The sequence below is a fragment of the Pholcus phalangioides genome, unplaced genomic scaffold (genome assembly GCF_987345545.1).
Source record: "Pholcus phalangioides strain wild (caught in Gottingen) unplaced genomic scaffold, Ppha-v1.0 ptg000029l_1, whole genome shotgun sequence".
Taxonomy (NCBI): Eukaryota; Metazoa; Arthropoda; class Arachnida; order Araneae; family Pholcidae; genus Pholcus; species Pholcus phalangioides.
Window position 1 is genome coordinate 5,222,511 of NW_028301619.1, and position 9,307 is coordinate 5,231,817.

The following is a 9,307-nucleotide window of genomic DNA, read 5'->3' on the forward strand; positions in this document are numbered from 1 at the left end:
AACAAAACTTTTCACCAAGTGAATTTCCGTAAGAGGAGAGGAGAGAAAATATTTTATCGTTCACATCAGTGGCAGATACAGCAAATGTTGACATCACGGGTGTTCTACCTCTGATCAAGGCCGTCATTTCAACTTTTTCCAGGGCGGAGCAAAGAACACGTACTCAATGTATGTGTGTATATATATATATATGTACCATTTTTAGTGTATTTTCAAAAGCCGGGGGGGGGGTATTGTCCCCCCTCCTTTTCCTTTGATAAATGACAGCAAAAACCTAGCATCAAAAAACTGACAGAACTGAAGATTTTTAAAAGCATTTTATTTTCCTTTCTACAAGTATACCGTAGAATAATTATGTATTTCATGTGTATAATGGTGTTGCTTAGTTCGTTCTGGACTGGAGAACTGGAGAAACCGCGAGACATCCAGACTCTGTCACACGAAGCAACGTAAGGTGCCCGAGTGGCGCAGTGGTAAAGATGCTCGTCTTCCATTAAGAAGGTTACCATCAAAGTCCATAAGTTCAAATCCGGGCATAGAACATTAGAAGCAAGTTCTTTACCTACCGATCCTAGGGCGACCACCGATGGATGGAGCCTTCGTTTCCCACCCAACTCCACTGGTTGGAAATTGCCATATGGCGATATATGACCGGAGTTGGTGGTGCGGTGTAGTGGTATGAATTCAATCCAGTTCTGTTTCCTTTCCTCTCTCCTTACCATCACGAAGCCTTATTGTAACCGCATGAACTGAAGTTGTTTTTTAAAAATCTCCTCTATAGCTTAGTGGTCAGAGCACTCGTCCGGCAATCGAGGGACCCGGGTTCGACTCCCGGTAGAGGCAGAGATGAGTTTTTTATAGTGATGGACTCGCGATGCGAGGATCCGGGTTCGAACCCCACAGTGGAGGTCGGCTGAAGTTGGTTTTCTGTGGTTCCCAACTTCAAGGCGCAAATGCGAGCCGATCTCCCCGTTAAAAAGTCTCGCCACAGAGAGCAACAGTCCTACAACGATAAATCATTCAATCATAACACTTCACTCATAGTTATAAAAACTGGTGGCAGATGGCAGCACTACACATAACAAGCATTACAGAGAAACAAAAAACTTCACGTCAGGTTTCACTACACGTACACGCACATTCCCGCATGTACCGATTCGTTGGGGGTTCCCCGGGGGGGGGTGTAGCAGTAATAGGTAGGGCCTCCAAAAAATGGCTCGGGGATCCATGATGTTCTTAAGTCAACCACCTCGTTGGGCAATTTGCCTGTTGCGGCGTTGTATTTGTATTTGTAAGCACTTCGCCTCCCCCCCTCCCCGGGGGGGATGACCAAAGTATATCTGGCAAAACCAAAATTTATTGATACGTCAAAGATCATACATAGTGCAAGTTAATTTAAAATTATTCAAATAGAAGAATCAAATTAATCAAGTTAAAGTCAAAGTGGCACGTGCACCGATAATAAACAATCATAGAAAGTTGTATAAAATCATATCGCGAAAGGCGCAATCATAAGTTTGATTGATCAAGGATTGTATGACAGAGAAAGGCAAAGCACTCCATTGCGCTCGGACAGTCCAATACACCCAGTCTAATTCACTTTTGATCACTGTGATCACTGTTGAAGATCTTTAAAATTTCTCCGGGACTTCATTAGATTTGGGATTCATTCTGATCCTCGCTTGCAAACAGTGCTACCAGTGCACTGTCAGGGTGAAGACGCGGTGATCTCCTTAATGGAGGCGCTAGTACCGGAGTTAGAGAAGCTGGAGAAGACAGATCCTTCATCTTCTCAGGATGTTCCTCAAGGAATTTCACCATTTTCCTTATCTTTTCTTTTGATTCCTCTCGACGTATTATGCCAAGCATCTATGGTCTGTGAAGATGGGCAGCCGCCGAACGGAAGTGAAAGGGTCGTTTCTGGGCAGCATGTGGTGTAGTGCAGGGGCGTGCCAGGCTCAAGACAAGAGCATTTATCTCTGGCAATCGCTTTAAAGCGATGTAATGTTGCCGGGAAAGGTCCATGGCCGGTGACAAATAAGATGAGCTCGCGTGACCAGCCCCTGCTCCTAGTACCTTTATAACTTCATGAGTTGATCTTCCTGTGACGCCTCCGGCATATCCCAATCCATTTGCCAATTTGCAACCATGTCCATCATTGGGGTGATTTGGCGTCAGAAGCTGGATATAAGAGTTCGTTGCAAAAGACTCCGATTAACTCTCGCTTCTTTGGCCACCGCATCCGCTAGCTTCTCTCCCCACTGGCCGTTGTGGGCCTTTACCCAGAAGATGCGTATTGATGGGTGAGATACAAGTATACTCCTGATCCTTCTGGCCATTGCGTTTTTAGAGAGCGGGTTTAGAATGGCCTGGATACTCGAACGGCTATCCGATCTTATTACAGTCTGCGTCCTTTTTGTAGCTGCATCCAGAGCTGCTGTACATATAGCGAGCAGCTTGATGTACTGAGTTATTTTCTTTTAGTTTAGCAGCCCATGATCCACGGTCTCAGTTCCCACGCTTTTTACACATGCAGATCCTGTATCTGATTCCAGTATAGAGCTATCAGTGTAGTATACGACGGATTTCTCCTCAGTTGTATCATCCTCCGAAGAGTCTAGAAGTACTTGATTAACTGCAGAGATTCTACAGGATGCGAGGTCTAGCCTATAGTTTTCTGCTCGAAGGCGTCCGGGAATAATTCTCCCCCTAGCAATGGACATGACTTGTGAATCTTTAGAAGACGCGTGACTCTTGTCAGGAATTATATCTTGACCGGGTGAGATAATGGCGGAAGTCCCAGGATCACCTGAAGAGCGTTCGTAGGTGTAGTTCTGTACTCACCAGAGATATATATGGAGGAAAAGTCTTTGTATTGAATCGCGCCAGGCGCATCTTCTGGAGAACACCTGATGCCTTTCTCCTCTGTTCTTTGATGTGATCTTCCCAGATAAGTTGCTTGTCGATAGACACTTAACACCGAAAGGCATCTAAATAACATAGCGCGTTTCTGAATGGTTTTTCCTTGGAACCAGAGTGGGAGCCCTCTTCTTTGATATCCACAAGAATTTTGTCTTAGCCATAGGAGAGAGTGAGCTTATGCATGTGCAGCCAATTTGACACTGTTTTAAGGGCTTACTCTGCTAGATCACCTGATTCCTTGACAGTAGGGGCAGATGCAATCACCAAAAGGTCATCAGCATAAGTGTGAACTTTGGCATTTGAGGGCCACTTAATTTTCAACAGCTCATCCAGAACAAAATTCCATAGCAAGGGGCCGGAACATCATCACTGAGGAGCACCTTTCTGAAGTTCTTTCTTAGCTTTTTCTGCTTCCGTGATCAACACCGCTCCGCGGTAGTTAAAAAGGTCCGATAAGATGACCTTGAGATCTTGTGTTATGGGCGCTGTTGCTAGACGATGGCATATAGACGAGTATCTGAGGTTATCGAACGCTCCTTCTATATCCAGGGACATGATGGCTACGTCATTTCCTCGATCTCTTTGCGTCTTGCCCTCTTCCATCGTGTTTGCAAGCGCCATTTCCCCTGAACGACCTTGCCGGAATCCATACTGGTTGGCATGCGAGAACCTTGCCTCTCCCTTTAAAGCATGGCTCGTTGTACCAAAATTTTTTCCAGTACCTTCCCGAAGCTAGAGAGCAAAGAGATAGGATGGTAATGTTTCGTCCTGGACTGCAGTATGCAGAGTTCTCAAACTGTGCACCGAGGCGCCCTGGTGCTCAACCAGCATTTCTCAGGAGCATCGCGATGTAGCAGTCCGATAAAGGTTTTTCGAAGGGATTTTTATAACTCTTGCTCTGTGGAGCCACGGATAATCGTTGATTACGGTAAGGGGTGCTGCGGGTGTAAAACAGGTTTGAGAACCCCTGCCGTAAGGTTTTGGAGACCATACCGATGGTGGAACATAGACTTGGTTGAAGGGGTGCGGAGAAGAGCTACGCGTGTCCTTATTGGCACACGGTGCTTGAGTTATGAAGAGAGATTTCATTTTTTGAATATGTTTACATTGGAAGAACGCAGGTGCCGGTGGAATATGATCAAAGTTCTCAAAATTTCCAGCGAGATGGATAGGATGAACCATGAATTATTAATACGCCGTCAATCGACTGCTTTGACAAAGGGATCTCAGTATCGATTGGTAAGGGACAATTCTATGCTGTGGTGTCACAGGGAATTTTTCTCAAATGGGGTTGTTAATAAATGGAATAGCTTACCCCCGGGGGCAGTAAATTCTAACACAATTGACGCGTCTAAAAAGAAATACGATAAACATGTTGGGGTAAATCGAGAAGCTATCCATACTTAGAATAAAACAACCATAAATATATTTTATGTGTGCATTGTATTATATTTTATCATGTACATATAGTTTTTAGTTTTTATAACTGCATTTTTAATTGAGTTGCTGTATTTTAGAAATATATGACATCCGTATTTCTTATGGGCATATTTTTCTCAGCCACCCCGTTGGACATTTTGCCTGTTGTGACCGTGTATTTGTGTAAATACGTCCCTACCTCCATTGTTGTTATTCTTATGTGTACATATTAATAATAATAATCTTATTTATTAATAATCATATTTGTGTCATTATTTTGGTTTTTATTTTAGTTCAATTTATATTTAAAAATACGCATTATATTATTTTTCCAGTAATATTTGTATTTTTCTGTCTTTCTAATTTTACCCTGTTTCAAGGTACAACACAGCAGCCTTCAACTTCAAGATATAAGACCCCTTTAGTGTACCTTGGAACATTTTCGCATTTTCAAAAATCTATATTTTATTATTACAATAAGAAAAAAAAGGTAATTTAAAATTTATATGATGTTTCATACAGTATGCAGATGCTAAAAAAGGATTTATTGAAATTTTACGGTAAAAATTGACTGAGAAAGAAACTTCGAAAAAAAATGTGCCAAAGTATAAGTTTCCCCTACACTCAAAAATTCGCTAACGCATTATTTTCAGTTCAGAAAATATATGAAGGTAAAAAAAAGTCATTATATCCTTACTGGAAAGTCTGGGTAAATATCCTTCTAATCCCGTTTCACTATATTCGATGAACTTTATTCTTGAAATAGATTCTGTCCAGACAAATTCAACGCTCTCACAACCAACTCAATCAAACGGTGGTGAGCTACTGCGAGACTACCTGATTTTATCGTATCTTAAATTAAAAAAGCTGAAGTAATATCACTCTACAATATTATATAACGAAAAGTCGATATTTTGTCTGTGATATCACCGAATATATAGAGACATCTTACTCTACTTATTAATCATCTTCTAAGAAGTAATGCGAGATTCAGTTAGTTATCCTTTGAGAATTGGTTGCGCAAATAATGTTTGTGTGTGTTACGAAACTTTCAAGAACAAATTTTTCTCTAACAATGGATATCATTTTTCCTTATAAACATCTTATATAAAGACACTCTTATGAATGCCCATAATTCATCGGAAGAGAACTATTATGTATCTATTTCATTTCAAGACTTCATCATCTCCATCGTAGAATGGTTGCTCGAATTTAATCCAATAAATGTGTTAGAGATGAAATAGTCTCGGCATTTAGAGATATATTTACCCAGTAATTTGAGTTCGGCTATTTAGACTCAAACTGTTTCCAATCAACGAAAAGAATGGAGTACTCAACTCGCTTAAATAGAGAGAAGATCTTTTCAAATGTATTATATAATGTTGCATTGTCACGGGACATAATGATAATATGCATGGTATGTAGATTTTTGCAAGAATTTCAGGAATTTTCGGTCGGGATATTTCATAAAATCCGAGTCCTTGGAGAAGTTAGTTAAATTTATCACACGTGAATGTTGTAGCAGGAGATGCTGGAAAGACCACAAATTATATCTTTATTTATTTGCTAAGCAGCATTTATAGAACTTTATGGAATTATCCATTATATAATCAAATAAGATATGATGTAAATATTGATGAACGTCGTTTATTGAATTATACGTGTTTTCTCTTTTTCCATAAAATTTATATGATTGCACAATAGAAATGTACTGTATGTTGGAATAGTTCATATTAATTCTTTGAACTTTTTGAACAGACGCAGGAACCAAACACATTCAGTATTTTGTACCACATTGTACTAGAATTCTTTGGTTCTGGTATGTTACTCATATGTACGAAGTACGAAAAACTATTTCTTTCTAAGAATTTTTCTGATATGTAACTTTGAAAATACAATTTCAGAAAACAATCGTAGTGCTTACGAAATGCAAATATAAAATCACAGACCACAGTAGGCAAATTTGCCAACAAGGTGGTTGGGGAAAAAACAATTAAAAGGTAAAAAAATAAAGAAAAAAATAAGTAAAATCAATATAAAAATGTGACGGTCAAGGCCGACAGTATTCATGAATATAGGTGGCGCGCCCGAGATTCGCTCTCGTGGCGGTCGTGTTCGAGAGTGGTTCGAACGAAGTTGTTGTGATGTCGCCCACGCGGTGTATATGTTGTCGTAAGCCGGATTTTTTCCCCCCCAGATGTAAATTTTCAGTCCCTTGAAAATAAAAATATAGTAGTTTCAACCCTACGAGGCTACAAAAACTAAATAATATTGGGAAAAGCCCCACAGAAATATGATTATCGTAATCTAAATACAGCAACCAAATATCGATAGCTTCTCGATTACTCACCCAACTTACATTTCCTCTTGAAGGTATCTATCATGGAGGAATTCACAACAACCCAGATGTTGTGATTGTTGTGAATTCATTGTTTCATGCACACATTTACTAACTTATTAGAAAATAACTTCCTGCGATACATCAACTTGGAATTATCCCTAACTAACCGAAACTTGTGTGCCCGAGTCAAAGCAGTTGAATGACCGCGTAGCATTTCATGATCCATCATACCAATCCCATTAAATGCTTCGATCATATCTCCACGACTCCTACGTTGTTCCAAAGAAAGCATAAGCAATGAATCAAGTCTCTCTTCATAGCTCAAGCCATGCATACCCACTAGTGTTCTATAATGGCTCTTCTCTTTACACCTCTTCAACCAAGTCTATATATTTCTGAAGATAGAGTCTCCAAAACCGCACGGCATACTCTAGGCCAGGACAAACTAATCTTTGAAAAAGCAATAAGATGACTCTGGGAGAACGCGAAGAGATCTTTTTTAAGAATAAAACCCCATCGAATATTCTATTTGTTTTTTTTACCACCGCGGAACAATGTTCATAAAACCTAAGCCACTCGTCAATGTGAATTCCCAAATCAGCTCGTAAGTGAACCGTGGATTGTTCGAACAAAAATGAGCGACCGTACATTTGTCCATGCTGAAGTCATGTTTCATTCATTTCCCCACGCTGCAATCTTATTTAAGTTGGTCTGGAACAACTCCCTATCGGTTTGATTCCCGAATATAGTTATTAATTTAATGTCATGTGTGAAAATTTTCTAACGATTCCATCGATTCTCTGATCGAGTGAATCGATAAAGAGAGAGAAGAGTATGCAACCGAAGACACTTCCGTGAGGGACTCCACTTGTGACACCTGTGCAATCAGAAAATTCATCGTTCACCTCAACCCGCTGTGTTTTATCCTGCAACCATGATTTTATCCACTTCAACAAGTTGTCCCTATATAATCCCAATTTCATGTAAAAACGCTTCAAGAGTTCATCATGTCGGACCCAATCTGAAGGTTTTTGGAAATCAAGATAGACAACGCTGACGTTTTTGTTATTGCACAGTTTTAGTCACGTGATCATACAAGCAAAGGAGGTCGGTTGCACATGGCTTTTCCTACCTGAACCCATGCTGATTTTGTACCATTCTTGCGCTTGTTAAATGCGAATTTGGCTATTACAAATCCTTCAAGCACCCGTCAAAATATTCGTAAAGTTGCATTTTATATTCTCCAAATAGCTTCGTAGGAAAAGAATGATGAAGTGTAGACTTTGAATTCGCTCTTTTTTAACGAGTGAGTCTATCTCTCTTTAAAATTTGAAATATATTTAGAAAAGTTCTGAAAGTGAACTTTTATGAGTTACTTTCTCAAAGAATAAAAATGATTTCATTTCGTTTTCGAGTACGGAAGCATTTAGGATGAAATTTCTTTGGAAATAAGAAACGAATAAAAATCCTATCTCCACCATTCAGAAAACGATTCCATTTCCCACCTCACATTCCGTTTTCCATTTCCGACTGACAGTAATGCTTCAACATTTTCCAATACTCTTCTTCTCCGACCGATTCGTTCCTGTCTCCAGGACAAACATACGTCAATACTTACAGTTTCAGAAGTCATCGAGTGCAGGAAAAACGTTGTTAAGGCCGAAAGAGATCCTTTCCAGAGTATAGTGGAAACGATTTGTAACAAGAGACATTTTCATTTTCGTCGGACACATCCACATCCATACCACGCGCGTATTTCTTGATCACCAAACGACTCGGAATTCCACAACTTTATGAGGTTGTTGAAACACGAGCAAGTTTTTCCGGCGAAAAGCAGTGGGTAGATATCAAATAGCGGAAAAGGGTAAATTTGAAAAATCGACTTGAACCTTACGATACATACTGAGATCTGATATGCTCTAGGAAATCGTCTGATCCAATTTTTTTCCCGTTTCTTATCTCAACGTAAATATACTCTTTTAAAAATTTTCATTTCTGGCTTGTCATATTTCTATCGATTTTGTTGGAGTGCTAGAGAAAGATTGAAAATACCTAAAATGGAGTCGAATGATCAATGAACCATTCATTCTGACGAACTTCTTTCAGTATCTAAGTATGCATCATTTGTTGAATCCACCGCCAAAATAAGCTTTCGCCCTTATATATTATGCATTTATGTATACCATATAAATGGGTATGTTACCATGCATTTTATGTATACCATATGTGCTAGTATAATATGTATATTTCAAAATGTATGTTTCTCATTTTTAAAAACTATGAATAATAATGTGCAAAACCTTTCTCAGCTGCAATGCCCAACATATTTGTATGTTCTTCTTGAATAAGTTATTCAATTTTTTTCCGATATTTTCAAAATTTCAAGTATTTTTATTTATGTTTGGAATTTGATTTTATCCCTAAAAGGAATTTTATTACTTCATCTGGTGAAAGAGATGATATAAATTATTTCTGTTATTTCAGAAATGTTTTCAATACAGAAATTGTAATGTGGTTTTCTCCGTATGTAAAAGATATACCCATTTCTTTGATGCATTTTTTTTATTCCATGTGAATACATATAGTCCAATCTATGTCAATGCACAATTAGTTTAACCTACATAA

At 39.0% G+C, this 9,307-nt stretch overlaps 1 non-coding gene across 1 annotated transcript; it reads left to right on the top strand.

The window, feature by feature from the left end:
• Nucleotides 1-771: 771 nt before the first annotated feature.
• TRNAA-GGC (transfer RNA alanine (anticodon GGC)) lies at nt 772-843 on the top strand. The gene has a single exon. It is a non-coding gene; the product is annotated as a tRNA-Ala (tRNA).
• Nucleotides 844-9,307: the final 8,464 nt, after the last annotated feature.